This window comes from Passer domesticus, chromosome 4, assembly GCF_036417665.1.
Source record: "Passer domesticus isolate bPasDom1 chromosome 4, bPasDom1.hap1, whole genome shotgun sequence".
NCBI lineage: Eukaryota > Metazoa > Chordata > Aves > Passeriformes > Passeridae > Passer > Passer domesticus.
Genome location: NC_087477.1, coordinates 18,842,579 through 18,862,450, shown reverse-complemented (window position 1 = coordinate 18,862,450; position 19,872 = coordinate 18,842,579). Strand labels below are relative to the sequence as shown.

The window sequence follows — 19,872 nt, the reverse complement described above, 5'->3', positions numbered from 1 at the left end:
ATCACAGTCATCATAAACAAGATCATAAGACTTCAGATATGATTTGACTTATTCATTTTCCTTCTGGGACTGTAGCCAGTTATCCTTAAATAAAGGAACTCAGGAACTGGCCTGCTTTTATGTATACACACGAATCAAATGGAAGCTGGAGTGCTGTGTTTGTGATCTCAAAATGGTAATGTATTGCTGGTGACCAAAATAAGGGGAAAAAAACCATCAGGAGACAGTAAAGGTGGTGCATTTCTCAAATATTTTATATCAAATATTAAACAAGATTCTCAGGACGTGAGGCATGTTTGATCTTGATTATTTTATTGCTGCAGATACTAACTGAAGGAAAATAATTGTTCTCCTTTAAAAAGCAAAGTCTCTTTTTTCTTTCTTTTTTTTAATATGTATTTTTGCACTTGATTTAAAGATAGGCATATTGGCTTTGCTTAAGGCTTTGAACAGAAGAATAAACAATGAAATATGTAATTGAGTCTTTGTGACTTGTCCTAAAAAAATATAAATTTGTAGATTTCTGCAAACTTAGCCAAGAGCTGAGTCACCTGAGAAATGCTGCTACTTTAGAATTGAGAGCTCACTGTCCACCCTAATCTTTTTCGGGTGAATATAAACTATCTATTAAAAAAGAGAATGGTTGACATAAAAATTATTAAATCCACATTCCTTTTATCTAGCTCTTTACATTTGGGATTAGAGCTCAAAGAGCTGTGGAAATGCTTTCTAATGAGATTTTGAAATTCTTATAGCAGGGAAATCCTTGTAGCTCCACAGGGAGCTCTTCTCTGGGATTTTGCTGGGGTATAACTCTTTCTTGATTTCAAATAATTCTTTTGAAACATTAAGGATCCTAATATCAGTTCAAGAAATAGTATTCTCAAACCTGACAGCAAAATTACACAGGCATTTTATCTGACTGTGGTAGCATGTGGTTCCAGAGTAGAAAATTTTTTGCAACTATCAGAATTCTTTACGATGTCATTAGGAATTCCATCAGACTGAATTGTGTTATCAATTTAAGTTTTATGCCCAGAGATTTAATAAGATGATAAGAAATTAAACAGTGTTGCTGCCACTGAAGTTAGTACTGACAGTTGTGTGTCAAATCCAAGATTTGTAATGGCTTTTGAAATATTTGAAAACATAGCCATCTGAAATACCAGCAATTCAACGAATTTTGAATTTGTGTGCAATTATTTGCTAAGTTTAACACATGGATATTATGTCTCCTGCAGTACTTCCAGAAGTGCTGTAATTTCTTAAAATTTGGTGCATCTGACATAAATTCAAAAAGCGGAGGAGGATGAGGAGGAGTTGCCTCAGGTTCCTGAGCAAAGTCCCCTTCAGCCCCAGGCTTCAGGAAATTTTTACTCTTAGAAATTCAGTTAGAAAATAAATTATAAAGGTCATTACACAGAGGAGAATTAGTAATCATGTTCATACAGTGTAAGCTTATGGAAATTTATATTTGGAATTTTGAAATGGCCACACTAAGTCCTTCCTGCTTTAGTAAGTGGGTATCTTTAAAGGGGAAAGGAAGAGCTGTACATTGGTCATTAGTAGTGTGGATTTTTCAGGTTGATAAATAATGCCTGTGTGAACTATTTTGTTTACTGCTTGTACAGAAGTTGTAATGTCATAGCCCAACAGATTTCACAACTCCCTCCCAATCCATTCCCTTTCTCTTGCTGGCTGATGATACAGTTTATGGATATCATAAAAGGAAAGCTTGCTCCCATCAGAGACTAGGTATGGAAGAAAACCACTCCTCTGTGACTGTGGTATCTGCATTAATGGTTCTGTTGATTTTGTCAGTCCTTGTGGAAACCCAGACTCTCCTAACACAGCCCCTTCCTCACACCTGATGATGGTCTGTCCCAGAGCTGGCTAAGGTCTCCTAAGTATCACCTGCATTTAGGAAAAAGGAAACAGTGCTTCAGGATTTCCTGCATGGATTGGATCTTATCACATTCTGTTTGCCATAGGCACATAGGTACTATCAACTTCTCTTTGGCTTGTCTCTAGAAATCTTCCAAGTAGTGCAATCAAGGGCAATTACTGCATCATTTGCTTGTGTTTATAACATATTAGAGCTTTCTGGGCTTAAGTGCTGCAATCCATCCTGATTGCTACCAAGTAATCCTTTACAGACTTATAAATCAAAACTGTGGCTGATTTTCAGCAGTACGATTGCCATGTTTTGAAACTTTGCTAATTAAAACTTTATGAGCATGCAATTAAAGAGCAGAGAGTGTTTTCCCTGCATTACAACTGAAAGTAAGCCATAGTAGTCTCAGCAAAAATGAACTTCCTTTCTGTTTACTTTTCTTAAAACCCTGACATTTGGTGGTTTGAGGCTTTCCAAACCATTTATCACATTTGTCTTTGAAGCTCTCTCTTCTGGTTGACTTAGCAACCTGAACTTTACAAATCAGACTGCCAAGCTAGACCTTCTGACTGTGCTGCAACTTCAGGTGCAGCCTTTGTCAGTGATTTTGTGTGCTTAGTGAAAATCAGGGTTTCAAGTAGAAAACTTGCTGTTCTGAAGTGTAAAGTACTGCTTCCAAAAGGTTTCTGGGATCAAAACACAATTACTCAGATTTGTGAAGGCAAGGTTTCTAGAAGTCTGTAATGAAACTCCGGATAAGAACAATTACAGTGAATGGAATTAATATGGTTTGTTAACTCTTAGAATATGTCCCCCTGGCAAGTTTCTTTAAACAATAAGAAAAACAAAAAAAGCAGTAGGAATTCCTATCGAAGCTATTAGGCTGAGCTTGTATTTTGGGTCACTTGGTAAACCCTACAAATAATGCCTTCTCTTGATTAACTTTCAAATCAGGTCATGCCAACAGTTACTAATTTTTAGTGATTACAAATAATTACTTTCACTTTAATTTCACACAAAACTCCAAGGCAAAAATCAACTCACTTTGAAGTGCTCCATTCAATCTCAGTAAAGATATCAACATAATAGCATGGAAATAGTAGGTAGCATAGTTCCCCCTTTACTGCAATTTTCATTTCAGCAATTTTATTTCTGAAACTAAGATCTGGAATGAGAAGAAAACAAAAGGACTTATTGAAGAGTGGTTCTCTGGAATGTGCAGGATATATAAACATCTTGTACGTGATGTGATCAGTGTTTAATTCCTACATAATGTGAATCCCTGTGTATACTGGAATACCTATTCCTCTAAAAATCCAAACTGAGTAAAATGAACTAATTTTTTTATGACTTTTCCAGATGAATACTTTGGTTGGTGTCATGCAGGAAATATGTATATGGAAAAATATGAATTTGATCACAAAAAAAAGTGGAAATCAGAGCAGAAGGCATGCTTTGACATTTATTAACATGCAAATTAAAGATATCATTGCACAGAAGGGATAGTGCCAGAATGCCAAGTGGCAATTTCCCAATATATGTTATGGGATAGCAATAATAATTATCTGCTTGTTCAGTGGGAACCAACCAGTCTGCAACCACACAGATCTGTCACTCTTTGGGAAATGTCTGTGCATTGCTAAAAAATACATTTCCCTAGCTATGCCCTTTGGTAAGTATTGAAAGACAGGCTTAATTTCCTGACTTCTCTTGTCTGATTTTGCATATTTAATAGCAATGCAATTTTTTTCATTGCAGTTTCAAAGGTTTTTAAAAGGTTACAAAATAAGGAAAGATGAGGGGGTAAAGCAAGCAGTATGATCACCCTACATAAGTCACTGGCAGGTTTTAAAGTTCAGGTGACTGTGTCACCTTGAACCCCACAGGAGTAAAATGCTAACTGATGGGTGTCTTTTTTTTAAGTGTACCTGCCACTAGAGGGGAATGAAAGCACATGTTTTGCCCCTAGAAAAGTGATGTCCTGATTACAGCCTTGGGTCTTGGAAGTGCCTGTTCTCTCACAGTTCTGTCTGTTCCTTGTCTTTGCAGCCCATTTATTCTCCCCAGCTTTGGTGTCCACTTCTGTCCCAAAGTCTCTCCCATTGCTCAATTGCTCCTTCCCACAAATTGTCCTCTTGCATCATCTGTGATATCCTTCCTGTTGTGTCTTTTGTTTTCTCCTCCATTTCTGCCCTTCTGTCCTCAAAGACTGGTTTTGCATTCTTCCCTGCCTTATGCTCCCAAAGTCATTCTGTTCTGCATGACCCCTTCCCTTCCCTTCCCTTCCCTTCCCTTCCCTTCCCTTCCCTTCCCTTCCCTTCCCTTCCCTTCCCTTCCCTTCCCTTCCCTTCCCTTCCCTTCCCTTCCCTTCCCTTCCCTTCCCTTCCCTTCCCTTCCCTTCCCTTCCCTTCCCTTCCCTTCCCTTCCCTTCCCTTCCCTTCCCTTCCCTTCCCTTCCCTTCCCTTCCCTTCCCTTCCCTTCCCTTCCCTTCCCTTCCCTTCCCTTCCCTTCCCTTCCCTTCCCTTCCCTTCCCTTCCCTTCCCTTCCCTCTGGAACTTAAATGAGAGGTCTAAAATGGAGAGGTATAAACAAAACCCCTCAACTTTTTTTTTAAATTTTTTTTTAAAAATTAATGAACTGTGTTGGATATTTCACCACAATGCACGTAGATATCAAAAACTTTCAGCCCAGTGACTCTTGTTTGCTCAACTGATAAGCAAGACCTGACTTCCTTAGTTGTGTCAATAAGAGCTAGAATTTTCACAACCAGATAAATGCTGTTCACTGTTTGTGGGAAAGAAGTTGCCGGATAATTAATGAAGACAAGTAAGTAAAGGTTGAAAAGGTATTTGTTAAAGCTTCCTTTGAGTTATGAAGTTCAACATTTGTTAACAGAAATGATGTTAAAGAGAGTGACAGGATCAGCAGTTATTAATCACCTAAAGCAGGAATGGTGCCACTATTTACAAATATTTAAATGAGTTTTCAGGACACACCTGTCAGGCTGAGATTGCCATCTGGTCAAATCTCACAAATTTAGGAAGAGAAACAAGCTTTGTGTTGTACGTGTTTGTTTGATGATTAACAAGTGAGTGGTGCTGAGCTGTGTGCTACCCTGAGCATATGCCAGAAAACCCAGGGAAATCAATACTACAATCCAGACATTCATCTTCTCCGGAGAATTTCTCACAGTGATGCAGTGAGGGATGAGGAATGAAAGGCTTTTATTATAATGACTGTCTGTAAAAAACATTAGTTACCTCTATCATGTATAAATAGACCTGTATTTTTCATAAATTTTCTTGACCAAAGTGATTGACCTAAAACCACTTGATCCCAATTAAGAGTGACGAGAAGGAAGTGAGTAATATTTTTCTATGGCTGACATGGTCTACTATGCTTTATCCTGAAAAAAGTGCAATACTTCAAATAAACCTTAGACATTCTCACACCATGGCTATAAAATAGCTGGTTGAGAGTGATTAATCCCATTGATACCCTGAAATTATAAAAGAACATATTTTATAGCTGCTGAGACCTTACTGAAGTAATTTCTCCAAAGACTAAAATGATGAACTGTATACATTGCCTTTAAGAAGAAGACTTTTGCCAAAGTTTTAAATGAAATGAAAGAAAAGAGAATCCAAATGCTATTGTGCATTTAAAATGTTGGAAAGTATTTATCAGAGATTAAAATGAAAAAAAATATTCTAAATGTCTAAGCCGTGTAAACATCTTGAAAAATAAAAATGTGACAAGGTCTAAGTTAATCAGAGCCATCTTTAAAAGTGGTCTCTAAAGTATGACAGGCATATTTGTTTTTATATGATTGTTTTCACTTTAACAAGTTAAAATATAAAGAAGGATGAATTCTTCCTACTAATGTGTCCATAAAAGGTTAGATAACATCTAATATTAATTAGACACTGTCATCTGCTCTGTCCAAAATCTGCATTTGCAAGGCTGACATGAGCAGGAGTTTGTAACTTAACACTAATGAGAAAGGCATCAGGTATGAAATGAGGTTTCAAATGTTTTATACACACCTTAATAGATGGGCCATCATTAAAGCAAGGAAGGTTCAACACTTCCATGTACTTTTGTCTGCAAAAAAACCAATTCTACCTGTTCTCAGAAGTGTGTAATGCTTTTAGGTGCCAAACCTTTCTAGCAAAGTCCCAGCAGTACCTCTGTTTCTGTTCCTAGACGTGCTCTCAGCCACCTAAGTTGAATGCAGCTGCCTCTAATTCCTGCCTAAGTCTCAGTGTGCAGTTTTGGTACTTCACACAGCTCACCTTCAGGAGTTCATCTGGCAGACACACACAGAGCATGACTGAATTGCACACAGAGTTTGTATTTTGGCATTTTGGAACGGTTGCACAAAAGAAGGAGACCCCTGTTACAGCTCCCAGCTGAAATCTGATCTCTCCCCTTCCAGGAGGGTGCCATAATCATTACAGTATGTGTGTTCTGAGATTGCACTCAATTAGAATCCTCCACCTAAAAAAGTGAATGTGCAGTGAACAGCAGTGTGAATTTGCAGTATCCTTGCTACTCGGAGCCAGCTTCCAACATGGGAATTAATTTACACATTTTATTTTCAGTAAGGTGCCTTTTACAGAGGCTCTTGCATTGCACACTCCTGTTACACAGAGCCTCTGCTGGCATCTGATCTTGAGCTGTAATTTACTGACCAACATATTAAACTCTGCCTCCCCTTACATCACCCCTGGAGAGGGAGGAAAGCCAGCTAGCATTGATGAACTTGTGATTCCTCTGTCCTTCAGGACATGAAAATGTTATAAACCTACAGAAACATGGGTGTGGAAGATGGTAATTAAGAAGAAGAGAAGTGGTAGTTTGTAAAGCTGCCTTTTGGTTTGAGGTGGTCACCTGTGGTTTAAGCAGAGCATTTTGACTTTGCACAGAAAAATACTGAGAGTTTGCTGAGAGACCTTTTCCAAAGGCAGAACTGTACAGTGGGGATGAAGTGTGTGAGCTCTTCTACCCTCTTTCATTGCAAGGTCAAGTAGGATAATTTGAGCACATTAAAACATATATTTGAATCTTGTGGAATGGTTTTATTTTCCCTGAGTGAAACTGGAAAAATCAACATTTTACTATATAGTAAAAACAGCTATTTCAATAGGAAAAAAATATATTTTATCGGATCGTGTTGTGCAAAATCTAAGGCTTGGTTATTTTGCAAGTCATTCAATTATGAATGTAGCTATAAAAGCCATCTGTTAAGCATTCAGCCTTCTAATATATTTTAACTTTAAAGACTTCTATGCTACTGTGAGAAATTAAAATGTTTTAATTATGTCCAACCATTGTGCCTCCAGTGAAGCTGGTAAGAATTTTAGCATATTTTAAACAGATAGGCAGCAGTCTACACTGTCACTCAGGTGCAATCAATAATCTTAATCAATATCCTGAAATTATAGTGAAGATATAGAGTATAATTGTATCATGGTGTGCAGTTTTGGGACCATTACCATGTAGTAGCTTTAAATTTTGTTCTGGTAATTTGCTCACCTCTTATTCAGCCAGTCACAGCCTTACAGCCTCTTGGCTTTCCTCCTTCCCTTTTTTCACACACTCATGTTTTTCTTAAAAATGCATCTGAAGAAGAATGAATGCATAGTGTCCCTCCTGCCTCAGTGGGAGACCAACATATTTCAAGGAATTAGCAATAATGCAGGAACTGCGAGCAGCTTCATGTTTTACTCAGGACTGAGCACATTGGGCTCCCTATGATACAGCAAAAAACCCTGCTGATCTCTGCTGTGTGTTCAACAAGGTTAAGTGATCTAGTATCTGTTTCAATCTCATGTTTTATGCTAGAGAGGATATGTGCTCTTTTTCTCATCTATTTTTCAAGTGCTTGCCCCTGGAGGGGAGCAGGGAACAGTGGAGAAGTCAGAAATCTCTTTCTTAGAACCAATATTGCAGTCACAGTGAGGCTGCACCTCGAGTGCTGCCTTCAGTTTTGAGCTCCTCGCTTCAGAAAGGACACTAAGCTGCTGGAGCCTGTCCCAAGAGGGGCAGTGAAGGATCTAGAAAACCTGTCTGATGAATGGCTGAGGGAGCTGTGGGTGCTAATGTGGGGAAAAGGAACCTTGGGGAGACCTCATGGCTTTCTACCTCAAAGGTAGGTGTAGCCATGTGAGATTGGTCTTGTTTGCCACGTCTCAAGTGAAAGGACGAGTGCTCAGAAGGAATCCAGAAAGGATCTTGTGGGGTTTGGCAGGAGGTACAGAGACCAGTGAGTGTTTGTTTGTAAAGGGACCCTCCTGAGGAGTTGCCCTAATGTGCTTAAATTGGACTGAAGGATTTGGACATTTCCCAGTCTGGGTTACAGAGGAGGGGAAAGGAGCCCTTTATTTGTGTTGTCTCACAGTCCATGGCAAATACATGGTTAAGTAGGAACTTTGGCCTTCTGTTCCCATTCAGCTGTTTCAGTGCCCTTGTCATCCTTTCTTCTATTGTCAGAATCAATGTGGGATGTGATGATTTAGGAAATGGCAGCAAGTACTGTGGTTAAAATGCTTCTAGACTTCAGTATAGGCTCTGCAACAGATCATAAATGTCATGATCGCATATCGAGTATTCTAAAATAGCAGATTATTTTAGGAAATAATATCAGATCATGCATTTGGAGATCAGTGCTTGCCCAGAAGAAAAAAAACCCCACAGTTATGGCTGACCCTCCAAATTCTCATATGTAAATGTCATATGAATAATGTTCTTCACATGGATAATCTCAAGAACGACTCCTCCGTTGTAATTGGCTGCCACACAGTAAAGCCAAAATTTGTTGTTTAAAGTGGGACTCTTTTTGCAGTTAAGCTGAGTTATTCCCTAGCTCTGTATTGCCCCTCTGGCTCCTGGTAGGATTTGTGCCTTGACATCCCCCAGAACTGGAGATCTCCAGGGACCCTGGGGAGCAGGCTGGACCCAGCAGGGTCATGTTGCCCCACACAGGCTACTGAAACTCTGATTAATGTGGCCAACAAAGGCAAATCAGGGGAGAAGAGAATTTTACCCACAGCTATGGAAGAGAAGAGTTAGATCTTGTTGATTTAGCTCTGTGGGAAGCCACAGTGGTACATACAACATGTTAATGTTAGGGTGTTTTATTGTATCACTCTCTCATGCTGTGTTCATTTGTAGGGACAACATGACTTCCATAACATTTATTTTAGGGTCATTTTATTACTATAATAATGCAAATTTAGATTGTAATTAAAGCCTGTATGATTTGTTTTAATAGCTTGCAGCTTTGTTCAGCATATGTTTAGATATTATGAAACTGCTTCAATAGACAATGAATTAATTTGTCCCTTTCACTTATTAAGATGCACGTGCACTTCATCAGGTTTATTCCTTGTGAATTTTGAGTGTGGAATTTAATAATAAAGTCACATAGAGACACATGCCAAATTTGGGACTTGATGGATTATGACTGCCCTTGTGAAAGAAAGAACTAGGAAAACAAGAAATCATGGTTGTATTTAATATTAAAATAATAAAATGTTGCCTATTTAGCTACATCTTAGCAATTATCCTGCTACTCACTTACATGGCATTGTTAAATGTTTCTGCCTAGAATAAATTTATATGTTATTATGGATTTCATGCTTTTTTCTTACTAGTCTAACAGATTAAATTCTTTCCTTTAAAACTGCATCTGTCAATTAAATTATTCCATTTTCTTTTCATTATTTGGCATTCTTTGTCTTCTGACATAATCCTTAGCTCGCTGTATACAAAGGTGCAGTTTTGGTCCCCTTTTGTTAATTTCCAGTATTTTCTAACAATGAGCTTATGTTGTCCACATCATCTGCTACAAAGATTATTTTCACTTCCAGTTCCTTTAAACTGTTTCTCTTGTAACAGGACCCAGGCCCAAGAGGTGTTGAACATTTCTGATGAGGAATCAGGTACCTTCAACATTATGTGACTGCAGAGTGTGCTCTGAAGCAGCTGAAACAATATTTGGTGAGGATTTAATAGACTCTTTTTGTGACACCTAAATGTCATACACCAGCCCAAAGACCCCTTCTTTAGTTTTGTTTTCCATCTATATATTACAGGGAAGAGAACTGGAAAAACATTGAACCAATGTGTTTTTCTTTTCCTCTTCTACTCTATTCCTATTTTCCATCTTCTGGGTTGTTTTTAATTGGTTGATTGGGTTTTTTTGTTGCTTTGGATTGATTTTCTTTTTTTTTTTGCATCAGAAAAAGAATGAGGGAAGTCTATCTCATTCCTATTTTTTTTAGTAAAAATCATTCTAGCACACTTTTTTATTCCAATATGAGCAGCATGAAAAACTTGAACAGCCACCAACTACTTTTCTTGCTCTGGAACACCTCACATATCAAAATGCCTCATGAGATAAACAGGTAATTACCATAACCTTCAAAACTGAGAGTGTATTTGGAAGGGATATTTGCTTATTGATTGAAAATCCAAGGTCAAATTATCTGGAATTTTGGGATTGGTAAAATCAAAATCCTCATTTGAATCCTATAGAGTCAGTATTTTTATCTCTTCCTTATGCTCCCTAAATTTCTTTTTATAGTAAGAAACTAAGAGGCTTTCTATGGCATCTTGTTTTCATGTCATGGTAGAGAAATTGAGAAACTTTTAAATGTGTTTGGACTGAGTATTAAAAAAAAAACAAACATAATTAACATAACAGTTTAACCTCCAAATGTTTCCCTGCAGTCTTCTGAAAATAATAATCTACAAACATATTTATTCTTCAAGTTATTCTCAAAATGGTCTTAAATATACTGTCCTTGTTTACCAATCCGTGCATGTGCTGTTCTAACAACAGGTACCAGGTCTGTAGAACCTTAAAGGAAAGGGTTTATGCCTAAAACAATCTTTTCCAAAATCTGAGTTATAACCTGGTCTTCTGGGTTGGTCACATTTCAGCTCTCACTGCATCACTTGTAGATGCTTCACTGTCTAGAGGTGTCCTGTTGATATAGAATAAACCTGTCTGATTGGTTTTTGGTTACTTTTTCATCTCTCATTTTTTTTCTTTTTTGCAGAAGGAAGAATGTGGAAACAGTTTGGGCCACTGGGTATGAGGCAGCATGGTTGCTGTGCTAATGAAAATTTGGAACACCGTTGCAAACTGGAGTGCTTGGCAGAAGCAGGAATTTCTCTGTGCTGTTTATGAGGCATATAAAAAGGTCAGTGTTATTTTATAGATTTTTAGTCTTAGCAATATTTTTTTAATGATTTACTTTTTCTTGTTTTGTAACAGCCACGATTTTTTGTTCTTGATATGGAATGTAACTTTTCTGATTGCCTGGCGTGTTGTGGGAAAATAAATCGTGTTTAAAAATTCCAGACACACTTTGACTGTATTATTAGGAAAACATTGCTCCTGGAGTAATAAATGGTGGGGTTATTTTAAGAAGTTTTGTTACATTTTCTAAATCTGCAAAAGAATCAGAACAATAAAAGAATGATCAAGGCTGGGTTTCTTTTGTTTTAACAGGCAGGTCATCAGTTGGCCTATTGGCAAAACTCCATTCATTGTAATGGACCTACATGAATTTCCAGAAGTTGCAGATTTGGGCAATAGCTCCTTAAATGTTTCACAATCATTGTCTTTCATCTGGCACTGCCAACAGTACCAATTACAAGATCGTTTTTGTAGTGCTAATCTTCCCCTCCACAGATAAAGGGCAATAAGTGCTCTTTTGGGCCACTGCACAAATTACATTGGCCAATACGAGCCAACATAAGGTAGTGAAGTGAGATGCTGAAAGTACTGTAAATACACTGAGCCCATTATAAAATACAGCTAGTTTGTTTTTCAGCTGAAATTCAGACATTTTAAGTGAAATATTCAGTTGTGAAGAGGATGATGTCTTCATTTGGAAAAAATCGAAGTCTCGGGGTTTGGACTCCTCTCTTTCTTCTTCATCTTCTTAGTGATGCTTCAGAAGAGACAAAAAAATAATTCCTGAAGTTCCATTTTGCCCTACCAGGTGCTTAGGTTTTTGAGAACCATTGGTACATTCTGCCATGCAGAGCGATGTATACACTGTCAAAGAGCTGCAAAGTGTTGGTAGTTTCATAAGATTTCATTCTTTCCTGCTCTGACTCCTCCAAAGAAATCTAACTCCTCTCGTTTTGCTAGCAACCTTTTTTTTTTTGTCTAGGTAGAGAACTGAGCGTAAAGCAACACAATTAAGACCTTTTGATTTAGGCAACATCTTATTATTTCAATAGTCGAGCGGCTGTGCTCCCCCTGTGTGGCCTGCAGCCCATAGGTGTAACAGGGTTCTCACAGCTGTGAAAACACTCTGCCTTCCCCGTGTTTAGATACCTATCTGTGGCTGGGGAGCAACAGAGGAAGTCAAAACTCCGAGAATATAATGAGGGTAGAGAATGTACAGTCGGCGCGTTTCTCCTGAATCTTGCTAAGTAAAGCAAGTTTGAAGACTTGTCCTTTTGTCCTGCCAAGATTACCAATCTGAACTTTCTCAAAAGTTGTGTGTGCTTAATTTCATCCTTCTAAAGACAGGCCCCTCCAGTCCTGTGAGACAGTGGCTCAGGGTTTAAATCTTCTTCCCACAGAGGCTGGTGTAATTTAGCTCATGCAGAGGCATAGGTCTCAGGGTTAAATACAAAGAACACTGGTGGTTCCCCAAGAAATGTATTGAGTTCTAATATCTGGCTTTGAAATGCACAGTGGGTACAGAAAAGAGTTCTCAGACTTAAATTAGGAGTTAAGCTAAAGGTACCCACCTGATTCAGTAGATGTTATGGAGTTTCATAGCAGGTAATCAAGTTAATCAAGATTTGACAAATATAAAATGTAAATTCCCTTTACCATGATAACATGTCCTTTCCAGAAAAACTGTTTCTGGAAAAATGCTTTTTTCCTTTTTTTTCCCCCTCAATGGTATATTTTTGGTGTTTTGAAATAAGTGATCAGTCTGGAAAAATACAGAGAAAAAAAAAAGGCTGAGCATGACTTTAGTAACTGAATTTAGAGATGTATTTGAAAGGGCATCCCCTCTTTCTTCTCCATTTTTGCTGCCTTTTATAAATCAGATATTGAAGAAATGCCTTAAAATCGTTCTCTGATCTTCAGGCTAAAAAATGTGTGGCACAGAAATCCTGGTGGGATTTCAGTCATCTGATGTGGATGTCAGCACAATATGCAGCTTTTTTCTCCTTTGGAGAGGAGCTGTTGTCAGTACCTGGATATGAATGAACAGTTCATCCAGGCATTTTGGCATCTGTCAGCCCCTGGGGCTGTTACAGCATGTGTGCATTTGCCATTCTAGCCTTCGAAAGCAGCTACTGCTGTTCTGTAATTCACAGCCTATTTATTGCTGAGGGACGTTTTTCTTTTCATTTCTTTTGATTTGTTTTCTTTATGTCATTAAAAGCAGTAGAGAGGTCTATAAAATGAGCAAAATCTTAGATAAACACCACCGGAGGCTGGTGAACTCTTTTAGGGACCTAATTTTCATCCATAAATAACAAATAGCTACTCAAACTACAGGATTTTGGTATGATCTATATTATTTTCTCTCTCCAGTTGCAGATGGCTTCAAATCACTATCACCTTTTTGCAGCTGGACCTATGACATATGCAGTTGATCATTGTAGGTCCTTTCCTACTGAATTATTCTATTCTATCTTCTGTCCCCATGGAGGTGGAATTCCTTCTCTTGACTCTGACTTTTCTACACTCATGGATTTGATTGTCAGTCACTTTAGTCCCTTTTAGTATTTGTTTACCTTTTAATATGGTTCCAAATTCTCTTTGCAACTTTATATTTTATAATTATTATTTCACAGATTTCCCAGCCTCTGCAGGCTTTGTTTAAAAAGAAACATGACAAAACATACAAAAAATTACCCAAGCCCTCTTTCTGCAGCAAATAGACCTGTCGAGGGAAATATTTTATGCCTATGTCAGCCAGAGAATGAATAGCCAGAAACTTTTCTGTGGCCTGTTACTGATTAATTATTAAATTATTTTCAGGGAGGGAATCTTACTATGCCAGTCTCACTTGAGTTTTTTGGTGCTTGTTCACTGACCTTTAGAGTTTAGCCACTGCTTTTAAATATCTATATATTTCTTGTGTATCTCATATATCATCATAAGGGGATATGGATGTATTTTAAAGGTGGCCATCTAATATCTTGAGAACACAGTGAGATGGATGATCTAATGATATTTGATTCACGCAGTAAAAATTACACCAATACAATGTCATGTAGAACACAAGCTAAGTCACTGCAGGATGGCCTCAACGTTTAATGAGTAGCCTGAGCTGGTATTTGGAGGGGTAGCACAACCCAGAAAGAATCATCTTAGCCTAAAATGGCAGAGTGCCTGCATCATTGTGGAAAAGATACCAGGGGCTGAACCAGTTATTTTGTCACTGGGTGTTAAAATTGTTCTGTTTAGGGGTACGGAATGGCCTGAGTTGTTATGGGCACAAATTGTAAAATTGCTTATCTGTAGAGCAGAAAAAGCTGCCTCAGTCGTGCTGAGCACAGAGGTCTGCAAAGGTTTGGGAGATTTCCCATCCCTTTGTGTTCCCCTCGATGTCCACCTGGCTCTTGTCCCCGTGTGCTGCCACGAGCGCTGCTCTGCGAGCGCCGAGCACGGCCAACGTGCGGCACGTAGCGCGCGCTCTCGGCAGATGAGGCAATCAGCAGCACCTCCACTCCCTGCGGCTCTGCTAGCCAAGGCTCCACTTGGCTCATTGTGTCCAAGTCAGAATTCCCTCATCCGCTTGGAATTCTTGTTTTAAAAACACAGAAGCTGATTTTAGAAACACTAAAGCCAATGGGAACTGCGAGAGCGCTGCACCTCTGGGAATCCAGCCCACATCCCTTTTGTTTTGAGTGGAGGATCGATCCTAAATGAGAAACCTTTTGTATTTTGGAAACTAAGAAGGAGCTGAAGCAAACTTCATACTTGGCAAAAACAGAATTGCTCTTGATGGAGACCAAGCATGGAAAATTCTGGTCTGAGAGGATTATGTTTGTCAAAGTTATGACAAGTCTGAACAGAGAGTTTTACATAGAAATCCCTCTCATTTTACTGTCTACAGTGACAGAAGAATATATTTATGCAAAAAAATAAAATATGAGAAGTTAGATTTATACTCAGCAAACAATTACTAGTAAGCAAAAACCAAAACCAGATCAGCATAATGATGTTTTTGTCAAGCATAACAATTTTGGTTTGGCCCAAATACCCAGATACAGATTTGGACTTTCTGTCACAAGTTGCCAAACATTTGTTTTCATTTATATCTCTGTATTTGTGCGTGTGCATATTGACAAAGGGATTTGACTCCAAGAAGAACAGTTATTATCCAAACCCCTCTATTGACTTCACTAGGAGTTGGATCAGCACCTTGGTGAGTAGGTTCAAAAGAGTGTCCAGAGTTAAACTATCAGTTCTTCATCCAACTCTCATTGAAAACAATTAAGCCTTTCCATTAACTTCAGTTACTCTTGGATCTAGGTTTAAAACACAAATTTTGTCTATTAGGACATATGGAGGCTATCCTATTAAGCGTGTTTCAGTCACATGAGGGCACAAGAATTTAAGGACAAAGGGTTGAAAGCCAATATTACCTGAATATTGGAGGTTAGAAAAATGCAAAATTAGTAACTTTCAATAGGGCATGGTTGCTGCAGTAAATCAGAAGACTTCATTCTCTTTAAACCATTTTTAGTGTTTAAAGATGACCGAAGTGTGGCTACCTCTTTGTTGGTTCTGGTTCAGAACAGCATTCAGACAGCAGTTAAGCAATGCAACTTAAGTGTGAGCATAACTCCTCTCTTAAGGAGGGGAGGAATTAAACACATGCTTTAGTGATTTCCTGACCTGAGGCTTTTATTTTCCTTCTGTGAATATTAGTGAAAGTACCTTTTTGTTCATAAGAACACTCATGAAAAGCACATTTTGAGCCCCTGGCTCAGATTTGCTTAATCTAATCAAGGAAGAGAAAGTCACATGCTGTATATTAGGTAACCAGTTGCACAATTTGTGGGTGACCATTAAATCATTTCAGATAGTAGAAATTGTAATAACTTGCAGTGTGCTCTCAGATAATTCATAAACATAATACAGAGCTGTTCTCTAGTTCTGGATGCTCTCTCAGGGAGGAATATTGGAAGACAAACACAAACTCCTGAAAGAAACTAGATAGACTGTTTTCTTATAAGGTAAAAACCTCCATAATTCCCTCCAAATGTGGAAGGAGCATCTATTATCTGCATTGCTCTGAAGTTTTTCTGACTGAATACAATTACATCCAGGCTAAACAGACTTGCAAATAGCTTAAACTACACCTGTAGAAATTACAAAAGTACCAAAAACCCTCACAGACACCTTCAGGTATCTTTCAAACGATATTACCAATTTTATTTATGTAAGCTCAGATGAATATTTACGCATTTGTGTGGAAAAAAGTGCATACTTCTGAAACACCTTTGGGAACACATGGGAAAGCAGGTTTTTTTATGTTTTATATGTTTATGTGCATATTCCATATGTTCTACTTAGTCAAACATTTAAGCAAAGATTTCTGGGTCAAATGACCTCATTTATTGTTTGTAAACTAAGCTATCTAATCTGGCTCAGTGTCTTTCCATCATATGGTGTGAGTCAAACAAACTCATCTGTTGCTCAGGCTTACAATTATAGGGCGTTTTCAACTCCACAGTTAAACACAAGCTCTGGTCAGGCCGGGGCCAAAATGGAGCAGAGACCCTGCAGAAAAGTGCTTTGGGCCCCCAAACTCAGTGCCATGAAATTACTCATTTTTCATTCTTCTAGAGGAAATGCTTAGCTCAGTTTACTTCAGCTGGCTGTAGCTGATGCCAACCTGCCATCCAGAATCCATAAACACCCTGGAAATGGGGTAACTCCAGGAGCTGCTAGCTGGCCCAAGCATCTCTGTGTCTGTGTGTGTGCATCACAGAAAGGTTCTCTTTATCAGTGCAGAAAAGCACTCTGTAGGGTGCTTGTGTTATTATGGCAGCAGGTAGAATAGGCTGAGGACACAGAGGAGCATAAACATACTGATTTCCTTTTTCCTATTGCTTCTGTCTAGAAATACCCAAATTTCTTCTGCCTTCTCCTACCCGCATGTGAGCAGAATAAAATACTTTCTTATTATTTCTGTTCAGTACGACCCCGTGCATCAAGCATTTTGGAAAAACAATTTTGTAGGTTACTTGAATCAACAGGTAGGGTTACATCCTTTTATGGTGAAGCAGTCTTGAGTGTGCACGACAAATTTTACTTTCCTCCCCAGAGGGATGGCAGCTCTGGGAACTAGATCAGCTGGGGTTACAGAAAGGATCAAGTAGGTTTATTGGAGAGCCTGGCTAGATATAAACTCCATCCTACACAGGATCTCCTGAAGAGCATTCTGTAGGTTTTTTTCTACTCAGCTGAGCTTTTTTCATCCCAGGGTCTGCAGTTTCTTGTTAGTCTGTTACAGCTACAGGGGATATTAGTCAGTATTTCTCTGAAGTTCTGTTTCAGGTCAGAAAGACTAATCTTCAATTAATCCCTGTCAAGAGTGAGGTGTTTTTTGAAGACTTACAGCCAGCCAGTGGAAAATAGGCATTGAGACGTAGTGGACTTCAGGTTTCTGATCCCAGGCTTTTCCTTTCAACTGCTGAGAAACCAGAGATTTACATCCTTGCCTGTTTGGGGAACAGTGTTGCATATGGAAGCCACACGTTTTACCTTACATTTCTCTTTGGACCTTTTAACGTGTACCCTCTTAAACAGTGTCAATGGGTTTGATACCATAATCTATATGGAGCCTGGAATGAGACACAGCTATGTTTGGCCCTTTGCCACAGAAATCTGGTACTGCATAAATGCATAAAAATTACTTGCATGCAAGTCTGGCCTTGGGCTAGACTCCCTTGGGAGTGAAGGAGATTGCAAATCCCAGAACACTGTGGGTACTGTGAGCATTTCTTCATCCTTCTGCAGCATGCTTCTCCCTCTGGATGGGGTGTGAGGGAGACGGCCTGCGCTGGAACAGCATGGTCACGTTCTAGAGGGTGCAGGGAGAGACCATGAGGGACAAAATACCCAGACAATTGTAGTGAAATGAGCCCAGTGCACGGAAATTTTATCTACTTTAACACTTGAAGGTTTAAGATAGGAGCCAGTTGCTTTAAAGTGAAGAGAGGCAGATCATGATTTGAGACTGGAGACAGGAGGAAACATGGTGTACCTTGTGGTATACCTTCACTAAAGTGCCTCAATCTCACCCTAAAAATGCAGAATGGTATTATCCAGTAGGTAGAATAAGGACCAGGTTGAACTAACTCCTTCTAGATGTGAAAGCTGAAACTGATTCCATCCAAAAATACTCATCTGGGGCAGAAATAAAAGTTATTTCTGGGAAAGACAGTTTTATGGCAAGAATTACGTGCTTTTTAAACTGAAGACACAGTGTTTCATAATGGTAGTGACTTAGTGAAGGTCATCTACAGTAGACTGCATCATCATCCTCCTAATTTCAGAGGATGACTAATCGTGTATCCTCCCTTTTCAATTTGAAAGTTTGCTTTTGAGCCAGTGTGGGTTCAACGCCAGATTTTCCTGCTATCTCAGAGTTCAGTGAAACAGCATTTAGCTCATTTCTTTGTACATCTCACAGTGTACCTTCAGTATAATTTAGCAGCAATATCATGATACAGTTGTTGGAAAGAAACTAAAATATGGGACACCTCGTGTGTTTGGTGTAGCAGACCATGATAGATTTGACATTCTCTCTCTTTATTTTACATTATATGTAATTATATATAATTGTCTTTATTAAGATAATGAGGTTTTGCTAGATTCAGTATGCTAAGTGTGCAGTGCTCTGTGCAGAGGAAAATTCTTTTCCTTGAAGCATGAAGTGAGCCAGAAATTACCTCTGCTCATTTACATGCTTATGAAATAATACAAAGGAAAAGCAAGTTTTCCCTTAATTTAGGAAAGGGAGCTGCAGTTTTGACTCCGTCTTCAGTCTTCTGGAGAATTTGTCTTTTGGGGAATGCACCATTATTTGTGATTTATATTTCCAATTGTCATTAGTATGCACAAGTGTTGTCTTTTCTTTAGTAAAATATGGAGGGATTTGTATAATTCTTCTATTTCAGTCACACATTTGGCCTTGGATTTCAGGAAAACTGAAGAAAAAGGGAAAAATGTTGAAAAATTCTGCAGTTCCAGCTCTATTTCTGTTGTTCTGTCTATCAACATATTGCAAGAAGAAAAAGGTGAAACAAGAGGAGCTGAAACTATGCAAAGAAAGGAGGCCAAGAACGTTGTAGGTATGGGACAGGTAAATCTCATGGATTTTGTTAAGAGCCTGGCTTATCCTCATTTAAACAAGAAAGCTGAAGACATGGGTGGAAATTACGCAATTCATTTGACATTCTCTTGTGTTGCTTTTTTTCCATTCTCTGCATTCCATGGAGTCTAACTAGGCCTGGTATTTTTAGTGGGGAATGTGGCAATTATGTCCATGCATATTTAAAATTTATTTCTTTTGAATGCAGCTAATCTGTAAATATACAGGTTTTCTTCTCCTACTGATTGTATGTGATGACACTAATTTGAAATCTAAGATTCCACCAACTCTCTAAAATGTGAATGCTGTTAGGGGAGAACACTCCCTTACAGGAGGTCAATAATTATGAGAGTTTAGATGAAAGTGTTAATATTCAACAACAGAAAAAAAAAAAAGAAAAAGAAAAATCTTTGCTTTAAGAAGCAAGCAATGTAAAACAGAGTTAATGAAACAGAAGGCAGAATAAAATTATTAAGATACACAAGTTTTCTTGAGAGTCTTCACGTAGCCACGCTGATAGACATACATGTGACCAGTTATTGAGATTGACATAAATAGCTGATGTGAATGTGGTGATGAAAGCGATGGAGA

General features: G+C 38.5%; 1 long non-coding RNA gene across 1 annotated transcript in view; it reads left to right on the top strand.

Annotated features, from left to right (window-relative positions):
- LOC135298658 (uncharacterized) overlaps window positions 1-19,872 on the top strand; it is a 501,452-nt gene that overhangs the window by 365,700 nt on the left and 115,880 nt on the right. Inside the window, exons 22-24 of the long non-coding RNA XR_010360690.1 lie at window positions 9,797-9,898; window positions 10,963-11,106; window positions 19,113-19,261. This is a non-coding gene — a long non-coding RNA (uncharacterized LOC135298658). The remainder of the gene's footprint in view (window positions 1-9,796; window positions 9,899-10,962; window positions 11,107-19,112; window positions 19,262-19,872) is intronic.